At 58.8% G+C, this 19,144-nt stretch overlaps 1 protein-coding gene and 1 long non-coding RNA gene across 2 annotated transcripts in view; one reads left to right on the top strand and one right to left on the bottom strand.

Annotated features, from left to right (window-relative positions):
• The window catches only part of FIGNL2 (fidgetin like 2), a 28,815-nt gene extending 25,934 nt beyond the window's left edge, over positions 1–2,881 (bottom strand). Inside the window, 1 exon segment of the mRNA XM_055127508.1 lies at positions 2,553–2,881. The gene's annotated coding sequence lies outside the window, so the exon portion shown is untranslated.
• Positions 1,708–19,011, top strand: LOC129402158 (uncharacterized). The gene is made up of 3 exons (XR_008628571.1): positions 1,708–1,915; positions 7,446–7,763; positions 18,492–19,011. It is a non-coding gene; the product is annotated as an uncharacterized LOC129402158 (long non-coding RNA).
• The last annotated feature ends 133 nt before the right edge of the window (positions 19,012–19,144 follow it).

The following is a 19,144-nucleotide window of genomic DNA, read 5'->3' as shown; positions in this document are numbered from 1 at the left end:
TAGGGGCTGCTGGGTGGAGAGGGGCAGTCTTGACCCAGATAATAAGCAATTGTTAATGTGATCCATATGGGTCCTGACTGGCCTCTCTGTTTAACAGGATGATAATGGCAGGGAAAGAATGCTGGTCTGTGGCGAAAGGAAGGGGCAAAGTCCTCCCGGACTTGGGGTGGTGGGGGAGGGTCGGCCCCAGGGGAGGAGGAGACCCACCCAGGGGTCTCCACCCACCGGGCACACCCACCGTGTTATTGGCCCCGGAGCAGCCAGATTCCGTGTTCTGTGGCTGTCCTGACAAAACCCCTTTTATTCAGTCAACAAATATTTACCAGACACCCAGAGGTGCCAAGCCCTGTACCAGGCCCTGGGGGTGGGGTGCAAGGAGGTATGTGCCGGCTTCTGCCACCCCAGGCCCCCCCATCCACACACCCACACCCATACACACACACACACACACACACAGCCCCCCCCCCACACACACACACCCCACAGGTGCAGCCCAACACAGCAGGAGGGGCTTCACAAGGCAGGCTTCAGGCAATGCGGAGGAAGTGTGGCATCCGAGTCGGGCCCTGAAGAATGAGGAGGTTGTGGAAGGACAGGGACAATGGGGAAGGCATTTGGCGGAGAGGACAGCCAGCGCGAAGGCAGAGAGGCGTGAAATTGCGTGGAGAGGCTGAGGTCTCAGCAATAAAGCTGCAGCAGCGGGGCAGGGCAGGGGAGGGGAGGGCGGAGATTCATCCTGGACATGGACGGCCAGGAGGAAGGCAGCCAAGGGCTGGGGACCCCGCCAGCTCTCGGGGGGGGGGGGCGCCCTCCCCAGCCCCCCCAATCGTGCTGCGAGGATGGTCCCCTCCTGGGGCCCGGAGACCCAGCCCACCTTCAGAGCAGCACAGCCAGAATACCCAAACTCCTGCCTGTTCCCTCCGCCCCCCACTCCGGGGCGGATGGGGGTGGTCCCCCGGAGGAATGAGGGCTCCCTGACCCGAGGGCTACTCCACCGCCCCCAGACCCAAATTCCCTCCGCCCCGAGGGCTTTCCCGAGCAGAGAGCACAGGGAGGGCAGGAGGTCACTCCGCCCAGGGCCGGCGGCTGCGGCACCGAGGGAATCCGGTGGAAATAAATGGAATGGTGTTAAATATGGGCAGGGGGATTTACGAGGCCTGTCACCCGCGCCGGCGCCGCCGGCCCGCGGCCCCGCCCCTTTCGCGCCCACCCCAGGAAGTCCCGCCCCGCCCCCGGCCCCGGCCCGCAGCCCCCCGGCTCCTGCCGCGGGTGTCCCGCGCGCCCGGCGGGGAGACGCGCGCGCCGAGTCCCGGCTCCGGGGTCCGGGGCGGGGACCCGAGCGCCGCCGCGCGCCGACTCCGGAGCACGGGCCGGGAGTCCGGGGCGGCGCGGGGCGGACTTCTGGCGCGGGGACAGAGTTCCCGGGCCGCGGCGGGGACTCCGGGAAGGCGCTGGGCAGCGGCCACCGCGACGCGCCCCCGCCCCCGCGGGCGCCCGAGCGGGGCTGGACGCGGCTCCCCCGGCCGGGCAGCCCGAGCCCGTGCGGACCGCAACACAAACATTCTTCCGTCCTCTATTCTCCTCCAAATTAGGTCTCCATGGAGACAGGGCCAGGCAGCCTGACAGCCCCACGGCCTAATCCTGATTTAGTGACCGTCCCTTTAACAGCCCACCCACCCGTCCACCTACCCCTGCGCTCCGGGCCGCTCCCGGTCCCCGCGCAGGGCCGGTCCCGGCCGCCTCCGCGACCAGATCGGCCTTTGCTGACCACCTACTGTGTGCCCTCCCCGCGGCCGAGGCGCCTCCGCCGAGCGGTGCCCACACTTAGGGGGTCCCGGGGGCTCGAGAGACGCCCCGAGGAGCGCGCAAGTTTAAGGGGCTCTCGCTGGGGAGCGGGGAGCTCCGTGGGGTGAAGGTAAGTGCGCCCTCCCGCGACACCCTGACCCTCAGAGGGGGCACTGTGCCCCCCTGGGGCTGGGGAGAAGAAAAGGAGAGGGTGGGCGCTCGGGGTGCCGGGCCCGAAGCGGCCTCGGTCCGCTGTCACTGCCCCGTGGCGATGCTGGGGAATCTCGGGGCCGGGCACCCAACCCCCACCCCTCCCACACGCACAGGGGCCGCCGGACAAAGACCTGACGGAGTGGGAGGGGCCTGCGGGCCGGCCCTCGGGCTCCGGACACTGGATCCTTCGGGGACCCGAACCCGCAAACCCGGCTCCCACCCCCTCAATCTCGCAGGCTCCCCCCAGAGCCCGCGGCTCGCTACTGCCGCAGCCTGCGGTCCAAAGCGGGCGGCGGAACGGGCGCTCGTGGGCGGCGGAGACCCCCGCTCCGTCCGTCCCTTCCCCCCCGGGAAGTGACCCTCGGCTCCCACGCAGCCGCTCGGGTCCCTCGCTGGCCTTGCCCTTCGACCCCCGCCAGCCCCGCGCCCCGCGGCCCCCGCCCTCCCGACCCTCGGACTGCCCCGCGCCCGCGGACAAAGCTCCGGACCCACCGGCCGAACGGTCACCGCCCGCGCACCCCGGCCCGCCCCGCGCCCGGACGCGGCCCGCGTACCTCGGCATCCCGGCCGGGTCCTAGCTGAGCGTGCGCGGCCTGGGGGGGCGTCCGGCCCCGGGGCCCGGGCGCGGGCCGGGGGCTACTGGCCGGGGCTGGGGGGCAGCGGCGCTCACCATACTGGAGCCGCTGCTGCTGCTGCTGCTGCTGCTGCTGCGGCTGTTGCAGCCGCCGCGGCCGGGAGCGGGACTGGGCAGTGGGGGTGGCTGGACAAGGGGCCGCCCCGGCTCCCCCAGCAGGCAGGACCCCCACCCCCACCCCCGCCTCCCCTCGCCCGCCCCAGCGTCCTCCCTCGCCGGCCTTGCTCCCCTCCCCTTTCGCCGCTCCTCCTCCCCGTCCCCTCCCCGCTGCCCACTCCCGCCCCTCCTCCGGCCCTGTCCACCCCGCGCCTCCCCGCCCTCCCCCACCGCCCCGCCCCGCCCCCACCTCCCCCGGGCCCGGCCCCTCCTCCCGCCTTCGGCCCGCCCCGCCCCTCGCCCTCCCGGGCTCTAAAATAAATTAGCCACAGAGGGGGAGAAAAAGAGCAAATGACCCTCGCCGTGGAGTGTCCTTGCGCCGCTCAGGCCCGCCCGCCCCCTTCCCCGGGCGTCGAAGCGGGAAGTTGGGGCGGGGTGGAGGCCGAGTGTGCCGGTAGAGGCCGGGGAGCGGTCTCCGGGGGCGGGAGGCGAGGGGGGTGGACGGAGCGCGGCCGACCGTGTCCGCTGGGCGTGAGCGGCTTCCTGGGTCGAAGGGCAGAGGGGGAAGCAGCCGCCTGGCCAGCCCGGCTTGCCGGATCCCCGCTCCCAGGTCCACGGGGCGTCTGCTTGCCTCACACTTACATCCCGCCCTGCCCACCCAGCCCCCAGGTAAACTGAGCACCTACTGTGCCCCAGACTCCACTGAGCCCGCCAGGGAGCAGAGGAGCACAGGGCCAGGCCTGGTACTGCCAGTGTGCCTGGGGCACCCGGCTGGTGTGGGGAGGAGGCTGCAAAGGGTGGAGTGTGACGTCTCACGAGACAGACGAGTGGCTTGCCCACGAAGGTGGCATTCTCACGAGCAGAATGGTGGCAGGCCAGGAGAGGGCCATCAGGAACTGGCGGGCTTGGGGATCCTCCAGAATGCCGGACTGTCCTTGAGGGTCCCAGGCCACGGCTGGACAGAGTTCTATCAGACACCCTCATGGAAGACCCTCCCCAGCACCCCCCCCCCCCCGCCTTGCCATGTCTGCTTGGCCTCAGGACGCCACGGGAGAGGGGCTCAGGCTGGGGGGCCGGGAGCTCCCCTGAGACGCCAGCCCACACCCTCAACTGCCCAGGACCAGCTGTGCTTTGGGTCCTTTCTCCCTGGGTGTCGCTATCCTCTGGGGAGCTCCAGGGCCTCTCCGAGTACTCTCGGGACAAGGCTGTCCTGTGCACCCCCTAACGCAGCGCAGGGCCTGCTCAGACCTTTGCTCCCCTCCGGCGGGCTGGAGTCCAGACCCCGTGCCACCAGGGGAAGACCTGTGCGGCTCCCACGGTCTTCCGACCCAACCTTGGAAACAGCCTGTCGGCTGGGGGGCTCAGGTGGTCAGGACCACACTGGCCCAGAGGAGGCCTGTGTCCAGGCTGCCCTGGCTCGGGACTGGGGAGGTCAAGGGAAGACAAAGTCGCCGGGCCTCAAGCTGAGGGGCCTCGATCAAGTCTTTCCTGATGGGGCATCCACGGCCCAGAGTAAAGAGACACGGTTGGGGCCACAGCACAGAGCTGACCTGCCCCCCACCTGGCAGGGTCCCCCGCACCAGAGCAGGCGGCAAGGGAGAGGCCGGCCGGCACCCACTGTCGCTGTGGCCTCAGCCAGCGGCAGGAGTCGCAGGCGGCCAAGGGCGGCCTTGTCAGGGCATTGCTGGGGACGTCGGGGGCTGTGCTTGATCGGGGGCTTCTGAGGGGACCAGGCTGAGGGAAAAGTCTGAGCTCGTGCTCCCTGGAGTAGGGGTGCTATTCTCTTCCATCCCCCGGAAGCCTGGGGTCGGGGGTGCTGGCTTTAGAGGGGGCAGATGTTCCCATTTAGAGCAGGGGGACCAACCTTTGCTGACCTCCGAGAGGGCAAGTAGACAGCTCTGACTGTTTCTAGGTGCGAACTGGGCCACCGTATGGCGGCGAATGACCTGCAGGGACGAGCAGGTCTCCGGCCACCCCACCCCAGTCCCACACCAACGCTCAGGCGCTGAAACCAGCCCCTCTCCCCAGCTCATTAAAGTCCTGTTAATACATCATCGGCCTCCGGGCTGACAAACGCTCCGTCCTGGCAAATGGCCCTTCATCTGGCTGCCGGCCCGCTCCCTCCTGGCCGGGCCCTGGGGATCTGTTCTCTGAGGACTCTCCGCTGACCCCTCTCCTGCCTGTCAAGGGGTCTGTGGCCTGCGAGCCCCCCGCTGAGGACAGGCTGATCAGGGCGGGCTTGTGATGGCTCCTGGGCAGGTCAAGTGCCCAGCAATGGATTGGATAATAATAGCACAGTGGCCTCGCGGAAGGTGAGAGCCTGCACGGGCCCGCGCCTCTGCCCCGGGCTGGCTCGGAGAATCCCAGTCCCTGGCCGCGCCTGGGCACGCAGCACTGTGCAGGGTGCCGCTGAGCACCCCTGTAAGCACGTGCACAGTGCAGGTGTCTGAGACCCCGCCAGGCCCAGAACCCAGCAACAGATCGTTCTGGAAACCAAAAATAATAATAATCATCATCATAACCTGAGGGCCAGACAGGGCTGAAGGGCCTGCGTGGTACACAGGGGACTCACCCCCACGAGCACCAGCAACCTGTCACGGTGCTGGGAGTGGGCCCTGAGCATCCCTGGGTGTGCTTCAAAAATCAAAAAAGAAAGAAAAAGCTCAGCTGGGTCTGGGAGAGTGAGCATTCCAGAATGCTGGGAGAGAAAAGAGGGAAGATGAGGAGGCCGGAGAGAGGGAGGGAGGAGCAGGTGGGGGAAGGAGGAAGGAAGGAAAAGGGCCCAGGGAAGGATGGGGGGGAGAGATGGAAGGGAGGAAGAGGAAAGGGCGGAGAGACGCCTCTTTGTGGTCCTCGGGAACAGGGACTGACTCAAGTCATTAGAAGCGGGAGAGGAAGGAAATGTGAGTTGGGAGATTGGGGTGCGTGCCCGGAGGGGACACGCCCTGAGCTGGCGGCCCCCCCCCCCACTGCCCCCCCAACTCAGGCTACTTCCCCTCAGTGCTTCCACCCATGCTCTCTGTCGGGTTTCCAGGGCCGGGCCTTGTCTGCCGCTTGGCTCCAGCCTCAGTGGCCCAGGGTCTCAGCGGGGCTGCAGGCAGGGCGGGGCCAGGCCCCTAGGGAACCAGGAAACAGGGCGCCTTCCCCTGGACGGTCCACAGACTGCGAGGGGCAGCGCTGGCCTCCCCAACCCAACCCCCGCGACTCCCCCCTGCAGCCTCCCGCACCGGCTGAGCTGTGGTCTCTGCCCTTCCTTTCTGCACACCACTTCAGGGCCGGCCCTGGCCCACCCACCCCCGGAACTGTCATCACACGGGGGCCCCTCTCTCTGAGCCCCCACACCTTGGCAGGCTCGTCCACCTGGGGCACGCCCCCCCCCATGGCCAACTCACTTCGGCCTCCGCCAGCCCCGCCCGATTCCCAGAACAGGCCCAGAACTGCGCCCTGGAGGAAGCCGCCCTTCCTGGGCAGACACCCCCAGCCCATTCTCACCGGCTCTCGGACCCCACCCCATCTTCTCACGTACTCCGGACCCCCTGTCCCCCACCCCCCTACACAGAGGTAAGCTGGAAATCTAGTGCTCCCCAGGCCGCCCCACCCCCACGCTGCCCCTCCTGGGCCGGGCCTGACGGGAGGTCCCCAGCACATCTGGTTGTACTTAACTCATCCAGCGCCCAACTGCCTGGGCATGCTCCCTGCCTTCCCCGCTGCCTGCCTCGGCTCCCTCCGAACCCGACCCCTTGGCTTCCTCCAGGATGCCTTCCCTGATGGGCCTCGCCCTAGCCCAAGCTCCAGCCTCCTCTGCGCTCCCCAGTCTGAGAGGTTGTGTCCTCAGCAGGGCTCCGTGTGTGGAACCCCCTCCTTGTGAAGCACTGGTCTGTTACAGAAAACACACACACACACACACACACACACACACACACACACACACTCTGCAGAGAGGAGAGCTAGCCGGGGCCTTCCTTCTGCCCCCTTAGTTTGGGGCCTGGGCTGCCTCCAGCTATCCAATTCCTGGTGTGTCTAGTGGGGCGGGGTGTGGTCCAGGATGGACAGACTCAGAGAGCTATTCCCAGGACCATTCTTGCTGTCAATCACTTGCCCAAAGGCTTTGCTGATACTAAAGAATGAAAGAGAAATAAAGGGATTGGAGAGATAGTTCAGCAGGTACTTGCCTTGCACCAGCTGACCCAGGTTCGATTCCTGGCACCTCACATGGTTCCTCAGGCTTGCCTGATCCCTGAGTGTAAAGTCAGGATTAAGCCCTGAGCACTGCCTGGTGTGGCAGAAAGGGAAAGAAGGAAGGAAAGATGGGAGGAAGGAAGGAAGAAAGGAAGGAAGGAAGGAAGGAAGGAAGGAAGGAAGGAAGGAAGGAAGGAAGGAAGGAAGGAAGGAAGGAAGGAAGGAAGGAAGATGTAGAATATATAGCAAGTTCAAAATTATAGGCCTGGGGCTGGAGCGATAGCACAGCGGGTAGGGCATTTGCCTTGCACGCGGCCAACCCGGGTTCGATTCCCAGCATCCATATGGTCCCCTGAGCACCGCCAGGGGTAATTCCTGAGTGCAGAGCCAGGAGTAACCCCTGTGCATCACCGAGTGTGACCCAAAAAGAAAAAAAAAATTTATAGGCCTGTGAGGGTTGGCTCAGTGGCAAAAAAATAAAATCTGCCTTGCAAGGGCGAGGCCAAGCTTTCTACCCAGGTTCTTCCCACATGTGCAGGCTTTGGTCCATGCAGCTCTGCTGTTTGGAACCCTGGCGCTGTACCCGAGTCTATTTCTGCTGCATGAGACCATGACCAGGAATGCACGTGTGTGAGCACTGCAGTGACCCTCCAGCAAGCACCACACACAGAAAGCACGTGAGCACCACAACTAAAGCGTGTGATGCCCAGAGAGTACGGAACTTCAGATCCAGGTGTGTGACCCACGGAGAACCCTCGCCCCGTGTGGATGTGAGCTCCGCCATCGCAACGACTCTGAAGGAAGGGGAGATAGAAGGATCCGGAACTCTACCGTGCCTGCTTCAGCAGAGCTTCAGGTTTGCTCCTTCCTTCCTCCCCTCCTTTGTTCACTGCTTTCCTCCCTCCATTCTCCCTCCCTCCTTCCTTTCTTCCCTCTTTTCTTCCCTTCCTTTCCTTTGCTTCCTTTCCTCCTTTATTCCTTCCCTTCTTCCTTTCCTCCTCCCTCCCAAACTCCCTCCCTCTTCCCTCCCTCCTTCTCTCCTTCCTCCTATCCCTTCTTCCTTCCTTCCCTACTTTTCACTTTCCCTTCTTCCTTCTAGCTATCCTTCCTTTTCTCCTTCCTCCCCTCCTTCCTCGTTCCTCCCCTCCCTCTCTCCATAGCATGGCTAAGTGTCCTCAGTTCTGGAAATAGAGACTCGAATGAGGTCCCAGTGATTCCTAGACAGACTCCTGGTGGTGGGCAGAGACCAGTAGGTAGACAAAAACAAATGCAAGATGCTAGGATGAAGGATGAAGGATGGTAGGATGCTCGGGGCATGGCTGGGTGCACGCTTTAGCTTATGGGAGACCCGGTTTGGAGGTGGCACTGCAGGATACCCCGAACACTGCAGGGTATGACCCCCAAACCAAAAAATAAATAAATAGATCAACACACACAGAAAATTTACAAAGCAAATGCACTCGCGGCCAGAGAGACAGATCACAGGCTGAGCCCGTGCTTGGCTGCAGGAAGCCTGGGTTCGATCCCCTGCACCCCTGCAACGAGTCCAGAGTAGCTCCTAATTCCTGCTGGGTGTAACCCCAAAGCCAAAATAAATCAATGAAAATTTGGGGCTGGAGCGATAGCACAGCGGGTAAGGTGTTTGCACACGGCCAACCTGGGTTCGATTCCCATATGGTCCCCTGAACACCACCAGGAGTGGTTCCTGAGTGCAGAGCCAGGAGTAACCCCTGTGCATCACCAGGTGTGGCCCAAAAAGCAAAAAATAAAATAAAATAAAATAAAAATAATAATTAAAAATAATTAAAAATCAAAACACCTTTAACCACAAGAGACATTGACTGGTAAAACTTTAGCTTAGGAATTGTTCTAGAGACCAGGGCCAGAGAGAGTTCGACAGACTGAACACATGCTTTCTTTTTTTTTCTTTTTGGGTCACACCCAGCGATGCTCAGGGGTTACTCCTGGCTCTGACTCAGGAATTACTCCTGGCAGTGCTTGGGGGACCATATGGGATGCCGGGGATCGAACCAGGGTCTGCCTTGTACAAGGCACACGCCCTTCCCGCTGTGCTATCGCTCGGGCCCCTGAACACATGCTTTGCCCATCTTTGATCCCAGCATCATATGTCTTTAGCGCCACTGAAAGTGACCCCCCAAGGGCAGGAAGTAGCCCCTGAACCTCGCCAGGTGTGGTTCTCCCCAAAAGAAAGAAACCAACACAGACGGCTCCGGAGGGAGGCAGGATGCTCAACCTCAACCTCAGCCAACCAGGGTGACCCTGCTGCTCCACGAAGTGACCCCAGGAGCAGTGATCTCTGACCAAACCCTGCCCTCCCTCCAGAAGAAATCGACACGGAGAGATCTTCCTCCACACCCAGAGGTGCTCAGGGGGCCTGCAGGGTCACTTGCCACCTCAAGTTTACCCTCGCGTCCTTGGGACCACTCGCTTCCGGGGATCAACCCAGGACCTCCCACGTTCTCTATCATTGGACTCACATCTCCCGGCCCCTTGGCAGTCTTTTCTCAGCAGAAAAATACTTGCTGGTTTTCTTTTGGATTCTTGGTTTTTGCCCCGCATCCAAGTAGTGCTCCTGTTTCTGTGCTCAGGGATCACTCCTGATGGGGCTTGGGAGACAAACCTGGGCTGGGCACTGAGCAAGACCGTCATCGCCCTATCGCCATGCCCCCTGCATCATCTCTCCAGCCCAGGACAATACTTTTTATTATTTTTTTTTTATCCTATCGGCACATTTATAGCACATAAGTTCACCCCTTCCCTCTGCTGGTGTTTCAGTGGCTGGTGGTCCTCCCCTGCTTGGTCACAGTGCTCGGCGCTCTCACACGCAGTGCAAGGCTTGATAGTCCCACTCCTTTACTTGCGGCACGCACCCGTGTGCTTGCACCCACCTGGCTCTGGCACAGTTGGAAATCACCCGTGGCTCCTGGGCCCACTGACAGTCCAGCTGCCAGATGACACTTGGCACATGCAGGCAGCACCACATTTGTAAGGCAGGTATTTTAGTCACTGACCCATCTTCTTCCAGCCCCTAGTACTACATAATTATTATGTCCTTTTGGGAGGAGGTACGTCTGACAGTGCTCAGGAGTCACTCCCAGGGGTGCTGGGATACTATTTGGTGCTGGGGAGCAAACCCAGTAGTCCTGGCTAAGCATGTGTAATGTAATTGTTGTTTGTTTTTGTTTGGGGCCACACCTGGCCCTGCCGAGTATATACTCCTCACTCAGCATCACTCCTGCATCCTGACAGTGCTCAGGAGACCATATGGGAAGCCAGAGACCAAACCCTGGCCATGTGCAAGGCAAGTGCCCTGCCGCCATGCTGTTTCTCTGGCCCCTCCACATGACTTAAGGGAGACAAAACTCAGCAATGTTCAGGGGTTACTCCTGACTCTGCTCTCAGGGATCTCTCCTGATGGTCCTTGGGGGACCGTGTGGGGTGCCAGGGATTGAACCCGGGTCAGCTGTACACAAGGCAAACGCCCTATTCACTGTACTATCGCTGTAGCTCCCCCTCCACTTAAAATTTAAGGCACCCTGTGGACATAGTTATTAATTTATTTTTTCGTTTTTCCCACCATTAATAAGAGCTTGAGGGGGCTGGAGAGATAGCACAGTGGATAGGGTGTTTGTCTTGCACGCAGCCGACCCGGGTTCGAATCCCAGCATCCCATATGGTCCTCTGAGCACCACCAGCAGTAATTCCTGAGTGCAGAGCCAGGAGTAACCCCTGTGCATCGCCGGGTGTGACCGAAAAAGAAAAAAAAAAAAAAAACAAGTGCTTGAAAACCTGGCAACAACGCCTACCTTGGTGCAGTGATCTGATTAGGATAATTTCCTCCAAACAGGAGGCAGGGAAGGCTTATTCTTAGCTTTGCAGAGCCACCAGCTGAGATGTGAGTGTTCTCACATCTCCTCCAGGCAGCCCTCCCAGACTGCCCTTCCAGGGCCGGGTGCAGCTCCCAAGGCCTTTACAAATAGCCATCCTGGGCCACTGGATCAGGCAACCCTGGCGAGTCCTCAGGAAGCCTGGCGGGTGAAGGCCAGCAGGGGCCCTGGACCGAGAGCACAAAGCAGGCTTGTCCGGCAGGAAAGAAGCCCCGCCCCTCTGGGCACATTCCTCCCTGGACAATGGCTGCCTCGGAATCCGGAGAATGAGGGAGGCCGGTGGCTTCTCCAGAGCACCCTCGTGCTCCTCGCCAAGCTGGGTCCGGTCCCTTTGCACAGAGCCAGAGAGTGGGGATGGCGTGGAGCCAGCAGCCCCGAGCCCCTCCCTTACCAGAGGGCCCCCCCCAGAGGTGTGCCTGCCAGGCCAGCCATGTGCGTGGGGACAGCGTGAGTCTCTGAGGGCCCTGCCCGGCCAGCTCCCCGAGGTTCCCCGCCCATCTGACACACGCGCAGGCTGTTGCAGTTACATGTCTGAGTTCATCCTTGCTGGGCCCCTGACTCTGCGAACTAAATTTCCCTGTGAGCAAAGTGAGCTGGTGACTCATGTCCCCCCCCCCGCCCCCCCCCCTCTCTCTCGGAGGCTGTCCTGCAGAAGGACAGGGACGCGTGACTAATTCCTGAAAGCCCAGGAAGGGTGATTCCCTTTCCACGTTGGAAACGAGTGGGTTTCCAGCCCTGATCACCCCTCCACGCCTCTACCCACCCCCCACCCCCGCCTTCTCCAAGTCCAATTCAGATGCATCCCTGGACCCAAGAGTGGGGCCTTGTGGAGACAATGCATCACCAGTGCCCGGGGGAATCATTCCTCCTTCATGCTGCCACAGACCCTTGTATTCGCCAGAATGCTGTAAAACTATAAAAGGGTTATTTGGGTGGGGGTTGGTGAGTAAATCGTGAACGGTCAAGGTTGCATCTCAGCACTAGAGCACCTGCCTCCCATGGGGGAGGTGCTGTGTGTGAGATCTCTGTACCACTGTATCACTGTCATCCTGTTGTTCATCGATTTGCTCTAGCGGGCACCAGTAACGTCTCTGTTCATCCTAGCCCTGAAATTTGATCACTCTGTCTTTACTCATCCTTCCCAACGGTGCCGCAGTGGAGGCTCTTTCAGGGTTAGGGGAATGAGGCCCATCATTGTTACTGTATTTAGCATATTAAATATGCCTCGGGAGCTTGCCAGGCTCTGCCATATGGGCAGGATACTCTTGGTAGCTTGCCGGGCTCTCTGAGAAGGAGAACTAGACAATAAGAGGTCCCACTGCCAGGAAGGGCAGTTTGTGGGTGTGACTGCCTAGCTACTGGAAACGGGGGGTCTGGGTGGAGTGGATCTTGGCCCAGTCCCCATCCGAGCAGGCTGGGAGATCTCAGCCCTGGGTCCCGCACACCTGGGTTCCTCTGCCAGTTCCTTCATGCATGAGGTTTGTCCGAGCGTGTGGAGAGTGGCCTTGAGCATGGCTGTGGCTGGGTTCTGGAGGTCTTCGGCTGCCAGGATTCTGCTCAGGGCGGGGAGGAAAACTCAGCCCGTCCCCCTCCGAGGGGCCCTGGTGAAGACAGCTTGGCATGGGGGCAGGAGACTCTGGTGTTTGATCTCACACACCCCCAAAATGCATACAATAAAATTGAAACTATAGAACTATAGGGATGGCTGCGTGCGGGATACAGTTGCTCCAGCTGTCGGGGAAATGCGGGCATCTCTGATGGGGTAGCAAAGCTGGGCACCCTGGATGGGAGAGGTGCCAGGCTCCCAGCCATCAGAGGATCAGCATTGGTTAGCAGCCGGGCTTCCTAGAACTATTTTCCAGCCATTTGCCACCAACACTTGCCCCACCTCCTCCCACTCTCCCTCTTGCCCTTTCTTCTGTCTTCAATCCTTCTCTCCCCTAAATTCATTTTTTTTTTTTTTTTTGCTGCAAGTACCAGAAAAACTCCCCTTCCAATGGCTTGTACAATCAGGAAAATGCATGCTCATATTTCACCCAGTTTCGATGCCGCTGATGCTAAGAGGCACTTTATGTACCATTAGAGGGGAAAACGCTGCCAATTTTACACTAATGCCATGGAATGTTGTCTTCAGATTTTTATTTTATACTTATTGAAAAGACAATTTAGACTTAAATGGGAAATATTTTAACCTGTGGGCGAGGGAAATGGAGGTGAAATACATGGCTTACGGTTTTCTTTGAACTTTGGCGTGTTCAGAGTCTGTGTCCAGAGTCATAAACTTGGGGCTGTCCAGGTATGTGGTTATTTTCCACCAAGAATCACTTTCTGGGCTGTCAGGGGTGATGGTGATACAGCACTTCTTTCCTGTGCATTTCAGGGGTGGCAGGCCACATCCGGCAGTGCTCAGGGATTACTCCTGGCTCTGTGCTCAGAGATCTCTCCTGGAGGTACTCCAGAGACCCCATGCTGTGCCAAGGATTGAACGGGGCTCAGCTGGGTGCAAGGGCCCCTCCTTCCTCGATGCTCTCCAGCCCAGTACAGCTTTCTGTTTTGTTTTGGGGGCCACACTCAGCTGGGCTCAGTACGATTCCTGGCTCTGTGCTCAGGGATCATTTTGGGTGGGCTCGGGGGACCGTAGAGAGTGCCAGGGATCAAATCCAGGTCAAGCCACATCTACGCCAAGCACCCTATTTGCTGTATTATTTCTTTGGCCCCCCAATAACAGTATCTCTTAAAAGACCACTCCGCTGAATTAAATGCCTACTGTCATGCTTTAAAATACTTCCAAATTCAGCAGCTTAGAGTGACAAATATTTAGTACCTACTGGTTTCTCTGGGTGAGGCATCAGGGAGCACTTAAGCCAGGTCTATGAGAGCCAACCAGACAAGGGAGGGTGGCTGTTGGCAGACCTCGGGTCCAGCTTGTTCTGGTTGGCACTGAGGTTCTCTTTTTTTTTTTTTTGGCTTTTTGGGTCACATTGGGTGATGCACAGGGGTTACTCCTGGCTCTGCACTCAGGAATCACTCCTGGCGGTGCTCAGGGGATCATATGGGATGCTGGGAATCGAACTCGGGTCGGCCGCGTGCAAGGCAAACGCCCTACCCACTGTGCTATCACGCCAGCCCCAGCACTGAGGTTCTTCACTTGGGTTCCTCCAGTGGTCCAGGATCTCTGGACCTTGCACTAGGCCTCTCCAATACCAGTGTCCTGAGAGCGCACACGTGCGCGCACACACACACACACACACACACACACACATTCAAGACAGTGGCTACGCTGGTTTTATACCCTAATACTGGAAGTGGCACGTTATGACTTCCTCCCTCTGTAGTTGATCACAGTATAGGAAGAGGCTGTATGAGGGCATGAAATCGAGAGGTGAGGCCCGTCAGGGGCCATTCTGTGGGTTGTCTAATACACCCACCATTACCTTTGATCTTCTAAGTTGCCAACATCCATTCTAGCCTTGGTGCTGGCAGACAATCACAGTGAACTATCCATAAGGGCTTTCAGGTACCAGGCAGGACTCAGACTCCTTCCATGGTCTGCAGCCCCAAATGTCATACGGTTGTAGTTGTCAGGTTAAGACATCAGGAAGCCACCAGGTTTGCACTTCTGTAGAAACAATGGCTAAGCACTCCTGAATTCCTGGATTCTGTCCTCAGCCAGTGTTGTATCTTTTTTTGAACATGTAGTATTATTCTGGCCTATAAAGTATGAGGGAATGGTATTTGGGAACTTCTAAGAGATTTTTCTAGAAGGTAAAGGACAAACAACTTTTCTTTTCCTAAGAATGATGCTGTTTACATGTGATGGCTGGAATAGCAGCAGCCATTATGTGACTTGAGGAGAAGTCGGTGTGCAAGGACAAAAAAAGTTCAAGATAAGAAGCAGGTCAAAGAGCAGGAGAGATGACAGTTCAGGAGGTAAGGCACTTGTCTTGCATGTGGCTGACCCATAGCACACATTATGATCCCTGAGCACTTCCAGGTCGTTCCTCAACACAGAACCAAGAATAGCCTCTGAGCACTGCCACTCACCCACCCAAGAAGATGGGCAGAGAAAATAAGAAAGAAATATGGTGGAATTTGCATAGAATTGAATTCTCTCAACAATAAAAATGAGCTACCCAATAAAAGTGAACACAACCCAACGAATGGATTTTAAACAAAAGAGCCATAGGGACTGGAGAAATAGCACAGCGGGTAACATGTGCTGCCGACCTGGTCCTATCCCTGCCCTGAGCACCACCAGGTATGGCCTCAAAACAACAATAAAGCAGGACAAAAACTAAAAGAGCAAGACACAAAAGAATAGACACCAAAAGATTGCGTTCATAAGGAAGATCTCTCCCAGCCCTCGCAAAGCAGCTCTGTGGAGGCAGAAGTCAGATGGCGATTCCTCATGGGGAGCAGGGGTGAAGGAAGAGCTGATCGCACGCTTAGAAATGGCAAAGTGGCCCGATGTTAGTGACCTAGAGCTTGACTGGAATGGGGCCTACCAGGAACACCTTTGTCCAAACTCATCGGACAGCAGACTGGAAGCCTGTGCAAGGGCCGGAGGGAACGTCCAGGGGTAAGGTGCTGGCCTTGCGCATGGCTGGCACCGGTTTGATCCCTGCACTGCATGTGGTCTACGACCACTATCAAGAGTCACCTTTGAGCACTGTCAGGAGTCAATGAGCCCTGGGCACTGCCGGTTGCGGCTCCCCCCAAATAAAATAAAAGAAAACAAGATACAATAAAAACAAAGCCCTGGGGCTGGAGTGATAGCACAGCGGGTAGAGCATTTGCCTTGCATGCAGCCGACCCAGGTTCGATTCCCAGAATCCCACATGGTCCCTCGAGCACTGCCAGGAGTAATTCCTGAGTGCATAAGGCAGGAGTAACCCCTGTGCAACGCTGGGTGTCACCCGAAAAGCAAAAAAAAAAAAAAAAAATCCCTGTGCATTCCATGCATGTAAACATATTCCCATAAAGTTGATGGAAATAGAAAAAAAATAAATACAGAAAAAAGGAGGATTACACTGTTTTGTCACAGAACTAACCAACAGCCCCACCTTAAGACCCCTTTTGCGACATGATAAACAAACGTCCTTCCTGTTGGAGCCACTTTTAAGCTCGAGTGTCTGGGTCTTGAGTCCAAAGTACCCTGACATCATCCCTGGTAAAGGGATCCAGCCCCGGCAACAGCTGGCAGTGAACAGCCGCCACCGCCGAGGGTAGTGGGCCTGATCTGGAGGGCCGTGCTCTGCTTCTGGGGGCTCCGTCATAGCACCCCTGTCCCCCCCATCTCTGAAATGGAGACCCTACCACTCTCTTGAGGATGAAGGGTGAGAAAACATTGGCCAGCTCTTGGCACCCTGCCCGGTACCTAGTTCTCTGCACCCCGCCCCCACTCGTTCCTGCTGAGGATGGTGGGGCTGGAACCTGTGGAGCGGGAGCACGGCCCTGGGAGGAAGCGGAGGGCAGGGCTGCCCCAGAGCACTGGCCCCCAGAACTGCGGCTTGGAAATAACGCAGACGAGGTTGCTGCTCAGGCCTCTAGCAAAGATGGTTCTAGAATGTTTTTCTATCATCAGGTTCAGAGAGACAAACGTGGGAGGAGGAGCAGATGTTGAGAGCCAAGAGTGAGTGTGAGTTTGAATTGCAGCAGGGGATCAGAGCGAGGGCTCTGCTGCCCAGTAGTGAAGTGACCTTAGGCAAGTCACGCCTCCTTGGGGGTGTTCCCATCTTCGAACTGGGAATGCAGTAGGTTGCTGCAAGGATCAGATGAGGCTCTGCACCTTTCTGCTGTGGGGGCCTGCTGCTCTGTCAGATTGGCGCCTTCTTCCTTGATGGCCTTCAGTCTCCCTGGAGACTGGCTGCATCGCAACCTTTTCCCCTCTGGAGAAGCCCGTATTAGTTCCTGCACACATTATTTCTCTCTTTCTCTCTGCTCACTTTAGTTTAAGTAAATTTCTTTCTTTTTCTTTCTTTCTTTTTTTTTTTTTTTTTTTTTTTGCTTTTTGGGTCACACCTGGCAATGCACAGGGATTACTCCTGGCTGTGCACTCAGGAATTACCCCTGGCGGTGCTCAGGGGATCATATGGGATGCTGGGACTCGAACCCGGGTCAGCCGAGTGCAAGGCAAACGCCCTCCCCGCTGTGCTATGGCTCCAGCCCCCCGTGCTGTGTTTCTTTGGGGCCCTTCATCACCGTGGACTCGGGCAGCCTGCTGCTGCTCCTGTCGATGAAGTCCTAACCCTAGCTCGCCGAGCTCGAGTTTGCAGTTCTCCTTCTGCCTCAGACAGGATGTTCCCTCGCAGAGGATTTCCTCTCCTTTTCTTTTTCTATGACCCTGTCCCTCCCTTCCTTCCAGTCCCTACCCTGCCCTCCCTCTTCCAGGAAGCCTTCCTTGACTAATACCTGCCCCTCCTCCACCAACCTGGCCCAGGTTGGCAGCTGCCGGGCTGCATCCCCACACTCCCCCAGGCCGGCCCAGTGCTCCATCAGCCTGTGCCCAGCTGGCCAGGGGGCTCAGATAAGGCAGGATCTCGGGGCTCTGAGGCCTGCTGGCTTCACCACAGCCTTCCTGGAGGAGGCGCAGGAAGGGATGGGGGCTGGCGAGGAGGCGGCCACCTGCCAGAGTGGCAGCAGACAGGCCAGCTAAATCCTTGACCTCCGGTTTAAGGGGTCGGGCATGGTTCAATAGAGCACTCCAGGCTGAGTCCCAGCTCATTCACACAGGTCAGGGGCGTGAGGCCAGGAGGGGAGGAGGCCCCTCCCCCACAGCCGCTGAGACTCACTCCCAGCACTCCCAGGCCTCCTCCAGCACCCTGCAAACTCGCGGCCCCCCTTCCCATAAGGGCAGGAGCCCTGTGAGAGGCGGGGTGGGGGGCTGAGGAGAGGCAGGCTTGTAGGAGCAGGAGTCCCGTGGCTGCAGAGGGGCTGACAGGGCCTGGTTTGAGGTCCGCAGACACAGCAGCTTGACCTGGAGTCGCCTCTTCTCCCCCTTGGGAATCCCCCCTCTCCCCATACCCCCCCAAAAAAAAAACCTTAGTCCTGTTTGTGTTTTTTTCCTTTTTGGGTCACACCCAGCGATGCACAGGGGTTACTTCTGGCTCTGCACTCAGGAATTACTCCTGGCGGTGCTCAGGGGACTATATGGGATGCTGGGAATCGAACCCAGGTCTGCCGCGTGCAAGGCAAACACCCTCCCCGCTCTGCTCTAGTTCCTGCCCCAGTCCTGTTTTTTTTTTCTATTTAAATTCTTTATTGAATCAGTGAGATATAGTTACAAAGTTGTTCACGATTGAGTTTCAGTCATAGAATGTTCTGACATCCATCCCTTTGCCAGTGCACGTTTCCCACCACTAATGTCCCCAGTTTCCTCCCGCCACCCCCACACCTCCTCAGCCTGCCTCTATGGCAGCACTTCTCTCTCTGTCTCTATCTGTCTCTCTCTGTCTCTGTCTCTGTCTGTCTGTCTCTCCCTGTTAGGCCCTGTGGCTTGCAATTCTGTTCCTGAAAGAGTATCTTGCGTATCACTTTACCTCCTTTCAGCACCCCTTCTTGTCCAAACCTCCAAACCATCATTTCCAACTTGTTGTCATAGTGGCCCCTTCTCTGTCCTCCTAACTCCTCCCCACCCCCCACTTGTGGCAAGCTTCCTAAAACTGAGTCCTTTTCAGATGAGAGACATGCTGCAGACATAGGTCAAGGGGCCATGTGCCATGTGCCCCCCAGAACCCTGGTGTTGCCCCCAAACCAAACACTAATAACAAACTACGTATGAGAAGAACCCTTTGGCTGACTGGATCTTCAGGAAAGCAAGGACAGCGCGCTGGGAGACGCCAGGGATCGGACCCCAGCCCTGGGGACCATCTCTCCGCCTTAAAGCTCAGGCCGGTCCTTCGGACAGCGCGGCGACCCGACGGAATCCCACGTGCAAAACAGCAACTGCCCCAGCCTGGCCACTGCGGCCACTGCCGCCCCCCGGGACGGAGGGCGGGGGCGCGGGGCGGGATCCGGGGGACGCGCTGCAAAGTGGGTCGGAGCCGGCGGCGCGGGAGCCCGGCCCGCCCCGTCGGGCGCAGCCCCGGCCCCCCGCGCCCGGCCGGTCCCGCCCATAAATCAGCTCCGCCAGCGTTAATGGCTCCTGACTAATTGCCTGGACTCGGCTCCGGGCTCGGGTCGCCCGCATTAAAATTCAATCAGGCCCTGCGCTGAGCTATTAAATATTCATCGGGAGCGCTTCCCGAAACCGGGCTGGGGGAGGGGGCGCCGGGGGGACTACCCGGACCCCGCTGCGCCCGGGGGCGCTCCCGGGCGCTCCCAACTGCGG

The sequence above is a fragment of the Sorex araneus genome, chromosome 2 (assembly GCF_027595985.1).
Source record: "Sorex araneus isolate mSorAra2 chromosome 2, mSorAra2.pri, whole genome shotgun sequence".
In the NCBI taxonomy this organism is placed as follows: Eukaryota; Metazoa; Chordata; class Mammalia; order Eulipotyphla; family Soricidae; genus Sorex; species Sorex araneus.
This window is presented reverse-complemented; position numbering and strand designations above follow the sequence as displayed.